This window comes from Enhydra lutris, unplaced genomic scaffold, assembly GCF_002288905.1.
Source record: "Enhydra lutris kenyoni isolate GAN:26980312 unplaced genomic scaffold, ASM228890v2 scaffoldscaffold3, whole genome shotgun sequence".
Lineage (NCBI taxonomy): Eukaryota > Metazoa > Chordata > Mammalia > Carnivora > Mustelidae > Enhydra > Enhydra lutris.
This window is the reverse complement of record NW_019154087.1, coordinates 47,417,731-47,434,549: the sequence shown is the minus strand read 5'-3', so window position 1 is coordinate 47,434,549 and position 16,819 is coordinate 47,417,731. Positions and strand designations below refer to the sequence as shown.

Sequence of the window (16,819 nt, the reverse complement as noted above, 5' to 3'; positions counted from 1 at the left end):
TGTCTGAAGAAAGATCGCAGCTCTCCTATATACCACAGCTGATTTTTCAAGAGCATAAGACAACACACACGACAAGAGCTTAAGAGTTACTCTAAGCCAGTCACTGGAGAAAAGAACCAGAAATAGAGGTGCACAGCGCATTAAATTGTTATTTGGGAGTAGAGGTGGACAAAGAAGAATGTTGCTTACAATTAGTGACTGTGAATATTTTAAAACACTTAAAAAATGGAATTTTAGCCAAAGAGTCTTCACTGGGAAAAGTCTTTTGTTAATCACATTTACAAATGAATACTAATCTATTGTAAGAATATCTTGTTTTAAATTTTGACATATCAAGTACTGACAAGGTTAATGTGTTTATCCAAATCTCTTCCATGTTACAGTTCTAATCCCCTAAATCCTCCACCCATTGTGCTATCTTGATTAAATTTTATGCTCACAAATATACGACTCAAAAGTTTATATCAATGGAACACTGAAATTCCTCACCCTGTGTGTTACTAACTTAATAATATAAACCATGTAACATTTAACAACTTTAATAATAGAGAGTATCTGAAGCTGCAAAATGATTGAAAATTGAGAACAATTAGCAGCTACAGTGTTCTTCAAATAAAATTAGACTAGTAAAAGAACAAAACTTCTCTAATAAAACGAATGGCATTAAAGTTACAGGGTCTTCTCAACCTCACACATGGAAACACCTGATGCAAGGTAAGGAGCCAAATAATTTCCTCATAAAATCTAGAAAAGCATATCAAATTTTGAATAGTTTGAATTGATTTACGAAGGTTTAATTAAAAGTCATGCGTGTGCTGCATCCTGTCCCTAAACTCAAAAAAACAAGATAGTTCTACATTCCCTAATAAAGCCAAAACTCAGCCTGGCATCCTGGTCTTTTGTAATCTAACCTCTCTTTACCTTAAATATTTTTATAAATATGCCCCAACATAGCCTCATCACTCCAAGAAGGCCTGTATCATATGACTCATTTTTACTGAGTGCTGAGGATCCATGGGACACTTCTATTAGGTGTCTGTGACTAGAATGAGAACTAGACAGAAATGGTACCTCCTGCCACGAATAGGAGGGTCCTGGTGAAAACAGGCAATTCAACAAGCAATTACAGGGTAGTATAATAATATGATGGGAAAGCACAGGGCATTGAAGGAAAAACATAACAAAGCACTTAACTCAGGCTGGAAGGTCAAGGAAAGTTTCTGAGAAGTAGAGCCTAGTTTGAGATTACGAGGTTGAGTAGGTATTGGCCTCCTGAAAACTGAACAAAGGAAAAAGAGATCTAGAAATGGAGGGAGAGGTAGTATTAGTATTTTCCACAAAGGAATACTTCGAAGCTGTGCTTGAGGAAACCTGCTGTTACCCCTTCTCCCTCCAGACCCCGGTTCCTCATGGACATCCACGCACGTGGACGCACACGTGCACACCCCACGCTCAACCCACTCGCCCGCTTGCAGCTCTGTGCCTTTCCTGTTCTCTGCCCAGAGCACCCTTCCCACTCTTCTCTATATTTAAATCCTACAGGTCCTGCAAAGTCCCACATCAGTCCTCTTTCAAAATCTCAACGAAGAGCCAGATCTTCTCTAGAGAGCCTTCAGTATTTCCATCCTGCCAAGTTCTCTCCTTTAAGTTCTTCAGACCTTCCTAAAAAGGCACCACTGATATTAAGCTCATTTGTAAATGTTGCTGTGTGTAATTTTGAGACTACTTCTGGGTTCTGTTATCTCTGCATGCAGACTTCAAATTCCCTCAAGTCAGCGCTACGACTGTGTCATAAACTGTGCTGGTATGTAGCCCAGTGACGAACATAATCCATAATAAACCTTATTGCGAGAAGTACCAAAAAGAGACTGAGACTCTGAGAAGGCTGTCATAAAATATAAAATAAACTGAAGCCTCCAAAAATCATAAATTAAAAAAAAAAAGTTCTTCCAATTCTTTTAATTTATCTTTCAGATAAAGTGGAGATAATGGCATTTATTTGGTTATAGGAAGAGTTCAAGGACTTGTTCAAGGGGATGTGAGGAAATTCAAAAGATGGCACAGAACTAGTCAAGCAGAATTACTCTATTTTTGTTTTGTTTCATCTCCGTTCCTCAAGAAAGCAATATTCATACTGGCAAAAGTAAGACCAAAATCAAAATAACAAATTTAAGGCCCAAGGTATAGAATGATATTAAATATTCTAAACGAGTTTAAATCTACTCATGTGAGGGAACTGCATTACAAAGTACTGAAAGCATCTGTGGATGAAATAAGGGACTAGTTAAAATCATCTTTAAAAATATTACAATGAAGAGAAGCGTTGGTAGAAAAGGAAGAATACAGCCATTGTCTCAATTTTCAAAATAGAGAAGGTGATTCCAGGAACTCTAGCCTAGAGAGCTTGACATTCCCTATAGGTATGATTCCCAAGAGATTTGTAAAACTATGGTATGTGAGTATTCAGAATGTGAGGTGTTGATACCTACAAGCTAGTGAAGGGTCACAGGGAGCATATCATTACATAAAAATAATAATTTGGTATCTATTCCACAGAAGGTGGAAATGCATTTTTCCAAGGAATTTGATCGCATCTGTCACAATATACTCCTGGGCTACACAAAGAATGTAAATGCCAAAGAAAGAGAATTAGTTGAGGATATAATTGGGGGGACATCCTCATAAAGAGGACTACTAATTCACAGACTAATGTAAAGCAAGAAGAAGGTGTCTAGGATCTAGGATCGTGCCAGATGTCCCTCCAGAGCAGCATTTTGCAGTTATTTGGATGAAGATCTTAACTGTATCCTAATCAAATCTATTAATGCCACCAAATTGGGAAGAATGGCTAATCTTTATCAAGGAATTAGAATCCAAAAATACCTTGACCTTTTGGAACAACAGACTAAAGGTAAAGATCAAATTTAATTGCAGTAAGTATTTTTAAAAATCCCAACTCAAATGGCCAAATGCACAACTGGGGAGAAGTATATCTGCATCAGAGTATGGATAAAAGGATGCATAATTAAACAGTGTAGTGTGGATGCAAAAAAAAAAAAAAAAAAAAAAGTGGGGGAAAGACAGATTAGAGTTAGGATGATTAGTATACAGTATCCAGAAGATGTAACCAGATATATTCAATGATATCAGTCCACTCATCTATGTTCAGCTCTAGGGACCACACTTTAAGAAAAATAAGAGGGTATCCAAAAGAGAAATTCCCTGATGATGATGAGACTTTCAAGGCATGTCAAATACAGATGAGTTGAAGGAACTGGATGGGACCCGTAGAGACCCAAGAGTTGTCATATATAAAAGCCTTTTGTATTAGTACTCTAAGAGATAATAATCAGCACATAAATATTACAGAGATAAATAGTATTGTTCAATATAAGAAGAGAGTTCTTATGCTCAGGATGGGTCAAATAAAGAAATGCCTCCTAAGTTCCAAATGAATCTTGATAAATGGTTTGCCTAAGTTGAACTTAATATTCTCTGTGAATATGGAAATAAGGTCATCCGCTAAGAATGAAAAGAGTAAGGCTAAAGTGGGCAGATTGGAAAATCTGGAGAAATCTGGAACAAGTACTATGGAGAATTTGATATGGAATTATCCAAGAGAGGATAAAATAGCTTCCTAGCACTGTTAATCACCTCCTTTTTTTTTTAAGATTTTATTTATTATTTGAGAGAGAGAGAGAGATTGACAGATCAAGTGGGAGGAGAGGGAGAGGGAGAAGCAGACTCCCATGAGGCAGGAAGTCCGAGGTGGGACTCAATCCCAGGACACTTAGATTATGACCTGAGTCATAAGCAGACACTTAACTTACAGAGCCACCCAGGTGCCCTACTAACCAGCTCTTAAGCTGAAGTTAGAGTAAATCAGATTCTGGTAGCTCTGGTGGCAAGAGATCTGAAGTCTGGAGCAGAGTTGACATTGCCGTTCAAGATGAGTGTGGTAAGTAAAGAGGAAAACATGAGAAAATTGGGGGTGCTCAACTAACAGTGATGGGAGAAAAGGGTGTTGGGTAGTAATGAGTGAGTGGAATTAGGGGAGGGGGAGGGATAAGATGTTGTTGGTAAGAAATATGAAATGCTTAGCTTTTGGTCCAGCTGGGGCAACCCTGAGGGATGAGAAGGCCCAAGGGGGTGAATACTAGTGGACCCCCACCGGGAGGTAGAGCAGGTTAGGGTCCTCTGAAAGCCAAATCGTAGATGTTGAATGAAGCCCTGAACAACCTCCCATTATTTTAGATTCCCAAGGAAAGCAGAATGTTCAGGAGGTCAAAAAGCACTGGTAATGGGGGCAGAGTAACACAAGTTAAAGATGTAAATTAAAAAAACAAAGGGTAATTGGACGATGGTGAAAGAAACAGCAGTTTACAAGCAGTTCTGAACAGGCTGAAAGCCATATGAGAAAAGAGCACAGCAAAGTCTTTGGATGATCAAGACCAGAATATTCCACAGGACAATATTGCACTCGTCAGTGCAAGACGAGTATTTCTTTAAAAAAAATTGTATTCTTGAACAGAATTAAAAAAAAAAAAAAAACACCTTAATGCAACAATTACAAAGACAACACAATTAATCTTATTAGACACCTACTGTGTGCCAGGCTATGGACCCAGTGATGAGTATCCTGAAAGAGATGTGAGTTTGGTAGGCAATACAGGCATATTTATAGGTATTTTTAATGTAATGCCCCATAGAGAAAGGAGACATGTAGATAGGTCAGACCTGGAAGAAATTCAGGATTAAGAATTTTTTTTTTCTGGTCTGCTCAACTTCCTTTCCCCAGGGTGTTCACTCCCAAAGCCATTGTCTTCTGTTGGCTTCTTGCTAATTCCTACTGTGATGAGTAGGAGGAGGTGGTATGTGAATTAATTAAATTGAGTTGCCTTTGATTTTCTGAAAGGGAGGGTTCATTTTATAAAACTAGTATTAATTGCCAGAAAGCATTTTGGGTAAGTGATAGGAGTAACTACAAGAAGTGGCAAGGGGTAACCATGCCCCAGAGACCCTCAAGTTTTATAAAGCATTCATTCTTTCCTACTGTAGGCTGAGGAGGGAGCTTACCTACAGCTCTTCACTCCTTGCAAATAATTCTATTCATACTGTATAACCCCCATGACTATAGGAAGATAAAATCTGTTGGCCTGAACCCAGGAGAGAGAAAATAATATGAAACAGGTCAGACACTTCCAAACTGTTTGAGAGAAATAAAATAAGCAAATGTGATTCAGGATAGTCAAAACAGTATTCTAACCCCAAATAAGTCAACGAGTCTATGGACACCCAAATTTGTTCATATAAAGACCTAAAAATTGTCAAAAATTCTTCTTGTATCAGGTCAAGGTAGAGATACTCAAAACTATTGCATAGGGCACCTAATAAGTACTTATTGAATAAATCCAGGTGGCCTAGAGACTAAAACCTAAAATTATTGCTATTTTATGAAATAAAATATCTTTTCCTACAAATATGCTGAAAATTAGTAGTATTTAAGAAAAGTAGCTTGGGTGAATATCTATAATTAAATGGTATGAAAATCTGCCATAAAAGTTATGTATTTCAGCAAAAAAAAAAGAGAAGCTAAGCAACTTGTTGGCAGATCTGACATATAGAAAATATTCTCAATATCTAATTTTCCCCCAAAATTTTTCCCACCAGTAACATACTTTTTGGTTTATTCAAATACTGCTTTAGCTTTCTACTTCTCCTTCCTTGGAGAAATTAATTCTTAAGGCAAATTTGATTTTAACTAGAGATTTTTTGGGTACTGATATTATTTTTTAAAAAATCAATATTCTCCTCCCTACAGTCATTATTAATTGTTATCAAATGTAATCTACAAATGTAAATACAGGATTTAATCTCCCTGATATGGTTTCTGACAAAATTCAAGGTTATCCAATTTTAATTTATAAGAAGTCAGACAAACCTGGTATTAACTAAAGATTTAAGTCTTTTTGTTTCAAAACTATCTATGACACAACAGTTGACATTTAGGCACAAGAATATTTTATTGACGTATTTATAACAGAAGTAATTTAATTTTAGTTATTACTTCTTTAGTTTTTGGTGCAATATTAAAACAGTTTTTCAAAATAATGCCTTAAAATAAGATTGTTTCATAAACCATAGTTATAAGAACTATAAGGACTAAGGCTTATGAAGTTGCCCACATTTCTCTTTCCTTTGCTGTTACCAGATGTAAGTCAAATACCTTTACATTTTCTTCCACATTCTCTAAATGACAGAAAACTATCTTAGATACGTTATACCATCTAAAACAAGACATCTAAAAACAAGGCCTCTAAGGGATTACTTATATTCACACACTTTGAAACACCACACCAAGTATAAGTATATTTCTGTTTGGTTTCAAATAGAGAAAAATAGAATTTTTTTTAACATTTTCTGTGTCATACTAGCAAGAGATCTTACAGTACAAGCAGAAACAGAATATACCTATTTATCTATCACAAATTTCTACTAAATAAAGTTCCTCTACCTAAGTTTCCTGATACATTTAAAAACACACAAGGCAGCCTATCTTACATGAAATGTTTAATTATTGTAACATGAGTTATTCAAGATTTTTTCCTACCATTTTATGTCTGCAGGCTTTATGTAGAAAGCCTATTGTTTTGACAAGAAAAAGTAAAGCTTTTATATTTTAACTTTGTGGTTAGTTTTCTGTTGGGTCAAAAATCCCTTTGGATATCTGAGGACTCTGGACTATCGCCCTAAAAATGCAGGGACTCAAATGTTTACATACAGTATCAAGGGCTTCATGACTCCTTGACAGAGATCTACAGACTCAGTCGCTTAAGAACTTAACGAACACAGACTACACAGATAGTCTCATCTAAAGAGTAATGAAGCTTATAGGGCTTTTTGACAAATTAAAGTTTGCTTTGGAATTTCAGATTTTTCAGATTGTTGTTATATTTTTACTGTTACTGATTTTTTACCACTCTTCATAGTAAAGCACTTGACAGGACCACTCCTGAAGAAAAATACAGCCATTTTAGGAAAAGCAACAGATTACTTCCACATTATGAACCAAGCTATAAAAACCTCTATCATTAAGTGCTTCAACGTTTATGTATGTAACCAGAGGGTTAATGATGCTCCCACCAAGACTAGTTCAAGTATACTTACTTAGGAGACATTTAATGATATCACCATCAGAAGACTGATCCTGGAAAATCACTAATGATACATAATAAATGCGCACGCACGCACACACACACACACACACACACAATATGGCCTGTTGTATTTAAAACTCAGACGAGTTTTCAGAACCTTGGAAACCCGGTGCCTCTGACCGGTTACCATGAAGGCGTCCAACCTGTATTACTTCGGAAGATGCAAACTGCTCATCGAGTGCAAAAGGAAGAACCACAGGAAATAAGTGAGCAAAAGAAACACGCATGAAATCCATAGCCTGAAATCACATGACCACGAAGCACTGCAGCCCCTCACACAAATGCCACCGTGAGGCCGCTTAGCTCAGCAGGAACAGGCTGCAGGCACAGCCCCGACGCGCAGAGACAGCCCTTATCCCCAGCTCACCATTTCCCCAAGTGCTGCGGTCTTAATGAGAACAGAAAATTGGTCTGCCAGATTAGACCGCGCGCGCGCACGTACACACACACACACACACACACACACACACACACACACACACACACACACTTACACACACACACACACACACACACACACACACTTACTCTTCGGTTCAGCCCCGAGCAGCCCCGCTGGAAGTTTGCTGGTTGCTTTCTCTAAGCAATTCCGCGACCGTAGCGGTTTGCTCCCTACAAGGGCGAATGGCTCGCCCACGCAACAGCCGGCGGGGTGAAGTTGCGGTGAAGCCGGGGCGCGGCCTCGAGCCCCGGCCGGCTCTAAGGTCCCGGCCGCCCTTTGCCGCCGCAGCTGACCCTCGCGTGCGCCCAAGGCCCCGGCGCCCCGGCCGTGGGAGAGCAGCTGCCCCAGCGCGCCCCGCGCGTTCTCACGCCCCGGCTCTCCGAGCGCCGGCGCTGGCGCTGCACTGCCCGGCGCCCACCCCCTTCAGTCCTCTTCCCTAGGCCCCGCAAACCGCCCCCCCGCTCCCGGGCCTTGAGCAGGGCCCCCCGGGCGCCGTCTCCTTTGCTCCTTCGCTCCTCCCCAGCGTGGGAACCGGGCTCCTGCCCCCAGGGGCCGAGCAGCTGGGAGCGCAAGGAAGTCTTCCCAGGGAGGGGAAAGGGGATGAGCCCAGGCCACCGGCCGGGGGAGAAGGACTGCCTCTCTGGGGAACCCCGAGCCGCGTGGGCATGCAGAGACCATTTACTCGCTGGCTTCCCAGACCCCGCGGCTGCGTTTCCGGATCTCGGGCAGCTCCCGGGCGCGCCGGGCAAATCCCCACTGCGAACGCGGAAAGACAGTGGGCATCAGGGCCAGGAGAGGGTGAGCGGGAGAAGGGACCCTGCAGCCGCACCTGTCAGTCCGGGCGCGAGTGCATCAACCAAACGCGCGACCGCGGTACTCACACTTGGGCTCACTCCTGTCTACCTGCTCAACAGGCTGGGCGGGACGCGACGTGCCTTGCAAACCGGATTCCCCGCTCTGTTCCCACTCAATCAGCTCTGGCCGCGGTCCCTCCCTGTCTCTGTATCTCTCTCCCTCTCCCTGACGACTCCAAACGATCCCTTATAATCCTTTTCCCTACTGCATTCAATCAAGTTCTTGTCAGAATCCTACCCCTTCCTTGCACCGAAAGACTGAAAAAGAAAGTAGCGACTAAAACCAACCATGGTGAGGTCACTGGGGTCTGGGTCCTGCTGATGTGCTCGCGACGCTCCCTGCCCCCTCTCCCCACCCTCCAGCCCCCCAAACCCCGGACAGGTGTCGGTCGCCTGGGGCGGCTCCAGGCTGCTCTTGGCCTTTTGGCCTCGCGTTTAGCGCTGCCAAAGAGTTGGTAAACTGCAAAGAAACCTGCTTTGGAAAATCTGCTCTGTGTTAGAGTCCCACCCACTACGCCCAGGCTAGGGCAGGGGAACTGAGTCCTGGCCTCTCTCCGGCCGCCCAATCGCCAGCCCAGCAGTTACAGAGAGAAGGGACAGGGACAAAGGAAAGGAAACAAAAAAGGGAGGAAACTCAAGGAAAATTTGACTCACTTAGGAAAAAAAAAATCTGCACTATGCACTCGTCCAGAAAAACTGTCATTTACAGTAGTTAAAACCTCCAACATTTCTACTGAGAAGTTAATACCAAATGGATGGTTTTCTTTTCCTGTTTTACAGGTTTTAAAGCCAATCTATGCCTCTGCAAATGCGATTCTGCGGTTGCAAAGCTTATGCATCTTCCCAGTAAAGTCCTGATTCTGCTTCGTTCAGTGCATTTAATTCTATTGGTGGTGGTGGTGGTGGTGGTGGTGTGTGTGTGTGTGACAGAGAGAAAGAGAGAGAGAGAGAATTTCAGCACAGAAAAGTAAGTTCTGATATTCATTTTGGGTCAGTTTTCCGACTTAAAAAAATCTCATTATGCTGTTTCATTGTGAATCCATAATTAATGCTTGATTATTATGTGTTCCTTCTTTAAACCCAGGACCACCACTGTGCACTAACTAAATCTGCAGTAGGTGACTATGTCAGCCTTGTGGGATTGTCTCAGGTTATCTCAAGGAGAAATCAAGAACAGGAAGAACTAGAAAACCAGTTAAGTAGAGGCATGCAAACAATAGTTTTAAATAATCAAATATGATAGAAACATAAAGTATTAAGAGGACTAAGGGTCTTTCTTGTGTCTATTTAGAAAGCAGAAAAACTTAATTTTTACAACTGTATTATATTTTACAACTGCATATATATTTTCACAACCGAATTATACCTTATGATGTGTGAGTATTTGGAGAACAACTACATATGCACCCTTCGCCTTTTGTATCTATAATCCCCTGTAGCTCACAAGCTTTGAAGAAGTTCTTCAGAGCAATCTGAAATACTACCCAGGCTATAGTCCTTAGGGAGACAATGAATACCGCATTGACGAACCTACCTAATGAGCGTGGCTTTCTTTCAGTGGACAACATAATTGAGAGAGGATCTCTTACTATTTTTTAAAAATAAATTCAGTGATATAAAAGCCCAGAGGAAGAAGAGATATCTTCTGATAGGAGAAACACTTCATAATGGAGCAACATTAAAGTTAGTTCTTAAAAATTTGGTCATTATGAAAAGATGAAATAAAGGAGATTTTCCTTTTTTTTTTTTTTAAGATGTCTTTGAAATTTAGTTCCTGATTAAAACACTTCAAAGTATAGGGATAGAGGGAACATTCCTGAACTTCATAAAATCTATCTATGAAAAATCCACAGCAAATATCATCCTCAATGGGAAAAAGCTCACAGCCTTCCCGTTGAGATCAGGAACACGACAAGGATGCCCACTCTCACCACTCTTGTTCAGCACAGTATTAGAAGTCCTAGCAACAGCAATCAGACAACAAAGAGAAATAGAAGGTATTGAAATTGGCAGTGAAGAAGTCAAACTCTCTCTCTCTTCACAGATGATATGATACTTTATATGGAAAACCCAAAAGACTCCACCCTCAAACTGATAGAACTCATACAGCAATTCTGTAATGTGGCAGGATACAAAATCACTGTACAGAAATCAGTTGCTTTCTTATACACTAACAATGAAAATATAGACAGGGAAATTAGAGAATCGATTCCATTTACTATAGCACCAAGAGCCATAAGATACCTGGGAATAAGCCTAACCAAAGAGGTTAAGGATTTGTACTCGAGGAGCTTTAGAACACTCATGAAAGAAATTGAAGAAGACACAAAAAGATGGAAGACCCTTCCATGCTCATGGATCAGAAAAATAAACATTGTTAAAATGTCTATACCGCCTAGAGCAATCTATACTTTCAATGTCATTCCGATCAAAATTCCACCAGCATTTTTCAAAGAGCTGGAGCAAACAATCCTAAAATTTGTATGGAATCAGAAGAGACTCCGAATTGCTAAGGAAATGTTGAAAAAGAAAAACAAAACTGAGGGCATCACGTTGCATGATTTCAAGCTTTACTATAAGGCTGTGATCACCAGGACAGCATGGTACTGACATAAAAACAGACACATAGACCAGTGGAACAGAGTAGAGAGCCCAGATATGGACCCTCAACTCTGGTCAAATAATCTTTGACAAAGCAGGAAAAAATACACAGTGGAAAAAAGACAGTCTTTTCAATAAGTGGTGCTGGGAAAATTGGACAACTATATGTAGAAGAATGAAACTTGGCCATTCTCTTTCACCGTACACAAAGATAAACTCAGAATGGATAAAAGACCTCAATGTGAGGCAGGAATCCATCAGAATCATAGAGGAGAACATAGGCAGTAACTTCTTCGATATCAGCCACAGCAACTTCTTTCAAGCTATGTCTCCAAAAGCAAAGGAAACAAAAGTGAAAATGAATTTTTGGGACTTCATCTAAATCAAAAGGTTCTGCAAAGCAAAGGAAACAGTCAACAAAATAAAGAGGCAACCCATGGAATGGGAGAAGATATTCGCAAATGACAGTACAGAAAAAAGGCTGACATCCAGGATCTATAAAGAACTTCTCAAACTCAACACACACAAAACAGATAATCATGTCAAAAATGGGCAGAAGACATGAACAGACACTTCTCCAATGAAGACATACAAATGGCTAACAGACACATGAAAAAATGTTCATCATCACTAGCCATCAGGGAGATTCAAATCAAAACCACATTGAGATACCACCTTACACCAATTAGAATGGACAAAATTAACAAGACAGTAATAATATGTGTTGGAGAGGCTGTGGAGAAAGGGGAACCCTTTGACAATGTTGGTGGGAATGCAAGTTTGTACAGCCACTTTGGAAAACAGTGTGGAGATTTCTTAAGAAATTAAAAATAGAGCTTCCCCATGACCCTGCAATTGCACGACTGGGTTTTTACCCCAAAGATACAGATGTAGTGAAAAGAAGGACCATCTGTACCCCAATGCTCATAGCAGCAATGGCCACGGTCACCAAACTGTGGAAAGAACCAAGATGCCCTCAGAGGATGAATGGATAAGGAAGATGTGGTCCATATACACTATGGAGTATTATGCCTCCATCAGAAAGGATGAATACCCAACTTTTGTTTTTTGTTTTTTGTTTTTTTTAAAGATTTTATTTATTTGACAGAGAGAGAGAGGTCACAAGTAGGCAGAAAGGCAGGCAGAGAGAGAGAGGGGGAAGCAGGCTCCCCACTGAGCAGAGAGACTGATGCGGGCCTTGATCCCAGGACTCTGAGATCATGACCCTAGCCAAAGGCAGAGGCTTAACCCACTGAGCCACCCAGGCACCTGCCAACTTTTGTATCAACATGGATGGGTCTGGAAGAGATTACGCTAAGTGAAATAAGTCAAACAGAGAGAGTCAATTATCATATGGTTTCACTTATGTGGAGCATAAGAAATAACACAAGGACATGGGGAGATGGAGAGAAGGGAGTTGGGGGAAATTGGAGGGGGAGATGAACCATGAGAGACTATGGACTCTGAAAAACAATTTGAGGATTTTGAAGCGGTGGGGGGTCAAGGTTGGGTGAGCCTGGTGATGGGTATTATGGAGGGCACGTATTTCATGGAACACTGGGTGTGGTACATAAACAATGAATTCTGGTACACTGAAAAGAAATTTAAATTTTTTTTTTAAAAAAGGAAAAAAAGATGTCTTTGAAATTTAAATTTAATTAATTAACATATAACGTATTATTGGTTTCAAAGGTAGTGATCAATGATTCATCAGTATCATACAATACTCAGTGCTCATCACATTGCATGTCCTCCTTATTGTCCATCATTCAGTTACCCATCCCCCCCACCCCTCTCCTCCAGCAACCCTCAGTTTGTCTCCTATGATTGAAGTCTCAGGTGCCTGGGTGGCTCAGTGGATTAAGCCTCTGCCTTTTGCTCAGTTCATGATCCCAGTTGGGCTCCTGTTTCCCCCTCTCTCTCTGCCTGCCTCTCTGCCTACTTCTGATCTCTGTCTGTCAAATAAAGAAATAAAATAAAAGTCTCTTATGGTTTGTCTCACTCTCTGATTTCATCCTGTTTTATTTTCCCTGTCTTTGTTTTGTTTTTCAAATTCCACATATGAGTGAAATCATATGATAATTGTCTTTCTCTAATTGACTTATTCTGCTAAGCATAATACCCTCTAGTTCCATCCACATCTTTGTAAATGGTCAGATCTCTTTCCTTTTTTGATGGCTAAGTAGTATTCATATATTAATATCTATATATATATATATATATATATATATATATATATATATATATATATATAAGATATATTATATCTTCTTCATCTGTTCATCTGTTGATGGACATCTGGGCTTTTTTCCATAGTTTGGCTATTATGGACATTGCTGCTATAAACATTCGGGTGCACATGCCCCTTCGGATCACTACATTTGTATCTTTAGGGTGAATACCCGGTAGTGCAATTACTGGGTCATAGGGTAGCTCTATTTTCAACTTTTTAAGGAACCTCCATACCATTTTCCAGAGTGGCCACACCAGCTTGCATTCCCACCAACAGTGTAGGAGGGTTCCCCTTTCTCCACATCATCACCAACATCTGTCATTTCCTGACTTATTGATTTTAGCCATTCTGACTGGTGTGAGGTGGAATCTCATTGTAGTTTTGATTTGTATTTCCCAGATGCCGAGTGATGTTGAGCATTTTTTAATGTGTCTGTTGACCATTTGGATGTCTTCTTTGTAGAAATGTCTGTTCATGTCCTCTGGCCATTTCTTGATTGGATTATTTGTTCTTTGGGTGTTGACTTTGATATGTTCTTCATAGGTTTTGGATACCAGTTCTTTATTTGATAAAACATTTAGTTCTATCAGATATTATTAGTTTCTCTTTTTCTTTATTTCCCTTGTATTTGGAGATGTGTCTAGCAAGAAGTTGCTGCAGCTGAGATCAGAGAGGTTGCTGTCTGTGTTCTCCTCTAGGGTTTTGATGGATTCCTGTCTCACATTAGGGTCTTTCATCCATTTTGAATCTATTTTTGTGTGTGGTGTAAGGAAACGGTCCAGTTTCATTCTTCCGCATCTGGTTCTCCAATTTTCCCAACACCATTTGTTGAAGAGACTGTCTTTTTTCCACTGGACATTCTTTCCTGGTTTGTTGAAGATTAGTTGACCATAGAGTTGAGGGTCCATTTCTGAGCTCTCTGTTCTGTTCTGTTGATCTGTGTGTCTGTTTTTGTGTCAGTACCATACTGTCTTAATGATGAAAGCTTTGTGATAGAGCTTGAAGTCTGTAATTGTGATGCCACCAGCTTTGGTTTTCTTTTTCAACATTCCTTTGGTTGTTTAGTATCCTTTCTGGTCCCATACAAATTTTAGGATTATTTGTTCCAGTTCTGTGAAAAAAGTTGATGTTATTTTGATAGGACTTTCATTGAATGGGTAGATTGCTCTAGGTGTCATAGACATTTTAACAATATTTGTTCTTCTAATCCATTGGCACAGAATGCTTTTCCATCTCTTTGTGTCTTCCTCAATTTCTTTCATGACTGTTCTATAGTCATATCCTTTGTCTCTTCGGTTAGGTTTATTCCGAGGTATCTTATGGTTTTGGGTGCAACTGTAAATGGAATTGACTCCTTAATCAAAGGAGATTTTTTCCTTGTTTTATTTGTTTTGTTTTCAGGCAGAGGGAAACTTGTGAACAAGGGCATGGAGGTGGGAAGGCATGAAGACCAATAGTCAAAAAACAGAGAGTGATGTCAATAGATAGAAATAGGAAGTAAATGAAAAGCAAACAAACAAAAGTCTAGGAAGATAAAGTGGAAAAATCAGTTGGGGCCAAGCTTACATGACTGTAAGCTTATATAAAATCTGTGTTTTTGTTTTTGTGTTCCTTTACTCTTATCAATATTCCTTTCATCCTGGCACATGACTTGCTTAACTCATTCATTTCTGCCTTCACCATCTTTATATCCCAGTGCACACCAAAGTCCTTCCCAAGTACTACATTTATCCTCAGTAATCTCTGTCCCCCAGGCTACTCAGTTTTACCAAGAATAGACTCTCAGCTAGAGAGAGGGCTTGTATTCTCCTTCTCCCATCCTTTGTGACTGTCAGGCAATGCAGAATGTGGGAAAAATAACCAATCTAGGGTGCTGGGTGATCATGAAGCATATGTTCTACTCTGGATGTTTGATATGCCCTAAAAAATTGCTAAGAGTTCCTTGCTGTTAAGGAAGGAATCTTTGCAGCCTAAGTGCCTAGCAATGAACATGGTTCATAAGAGGAATTCAGTAAAATAACTATAGAGTGGATGAATGAATATATGAATATTTCATCATCTTCCAGGTCCATTCTTCTGTCTTCTAGGTAATGTGTAGGTTAAAACCCACTGGTCTCCACTTTATTGAGAATAGGAAATTTGTCATGACAACTTAATGAAATGTTAACAAGGACGAGTGTTGGGTTGACAGTAATCCTTGGTAGCCCTGGCATCTTTGGCAGAAAAACAAGTTTTTCTTCTCAAAATGTTTTGGTTTAAAAAAAAATGCTTTGGTTTTTTTCCTGTGCCCACAACTGACAATGGCACAAAAGCATTCAAATGTGTATTCTTTTCACACTCCCCAAAGACAATGGCAACCAGAGATGTGATCTAATGTCTTGCTATTCAGAGTGTAGTCTGCATATCAGCAGAATCAGCGTGACTTGTCCTCCTCTCAGAAATACAGAGTTATGAACCTCATTCCAAACTTACAGAATCAGAATATTCATTTATCAAAATCTTCAGTTGATTCCTATGCATATTACAGTTTCAGAAGCACTGATCTAATATCAACACATTAAGTATGCTAGATGTAGAAAGAGATTCAATGAATCTGTTTAAACCCAGAGATTTTTAGGACTAGTATTTTCTCTTTTTTTTTCTGTGAAATTATTACCAAATCAGTTTTAATAAAGTAATGGGACTAATTGATTCATCTTTAATAGGTTCTTGGTCTAGTTCATAAACCAAACACAAATTGATAAACCAAAGGGAATTGAGAGAGAAACAAGGATGGGAGCAATGTAGCAGGAGGGAAGATATGAAAAACATTGAATATTATTGTATACTTTTTTAATATGTCAGGGGAAGAACTTCACTTTATTTTTTAGCAAACAGACAAACCACTTGACTGTACTGTTTATCAAATCAGGATAACTTGTCAAACACAAGAATGATAACTTCATTATCTTTTTCCTCTTTATGACTTCTTCCCCTCCTTTTCTTCTTAAGATGATTTACTTTCAATTTGTTTTAAATACAGCTAGTTAGATAAACTTCACATTGCTAACTTGTCATTACTGGGACTGTGTTAGTACTCCAAAATGTCTGTTTTAGAATGTGAAAGTTTCAGGACTCCTGGGTGGCTCAGTCAGTTAAGCATCTGCCTTTGTCTCGGGTCATGATCCCAGGGTCCTTGGATAGAGCCCTGCATAGGGCTCCCTGCTCAGCAGGAAGCCTGCTTGTGTTCTCTCATTCTCTCTCTCTCTGACAAATAAAGAGGTAAAATCTTAAGAGCACCTGGGTTGCTCAGTCATTGGGCATCTGCCTTCGGCTCTGATCGTGATTCTCAGATCGTGATCAACCCCATATTGGGCTCCCTGCTTGGTGGGAAGCCTGCTTCTCCCTCTCCCACTCCCCCTGCTTATGTTCCCTCTCTGATTGTGTCTCTGCCTGTCAAATAAATAAATAAAATCTTAAAAAAAAAAAGAAT

The 16,819-nt window shown here is 39.8% G+C and overlaps 1 protein-coding gene across 1 annotated transcript in view; it reads right to left on the bottom strand.

Annotated features, from left to right (window-relative positions):
* Positions 1–8,407, bottom strand: part of LOC111155838 (guanylate cyclase 1 soluble subunit alpha) — a 59,827-nt gene extending 51,420 nt beyond the window's left edge. The window contains exon 1 of the mRNA XM_022516258.1: positions 8,342–8,407. The gene's annotated coding sequence lies outside the window, so the exon portion shown is untranslated. The remainder of the gene's footprint in view (positions 1–8,341) is intronic.
* Between the last annotated feature and the right edge of the window lie 8,412 nt (positions 8,408–16,819).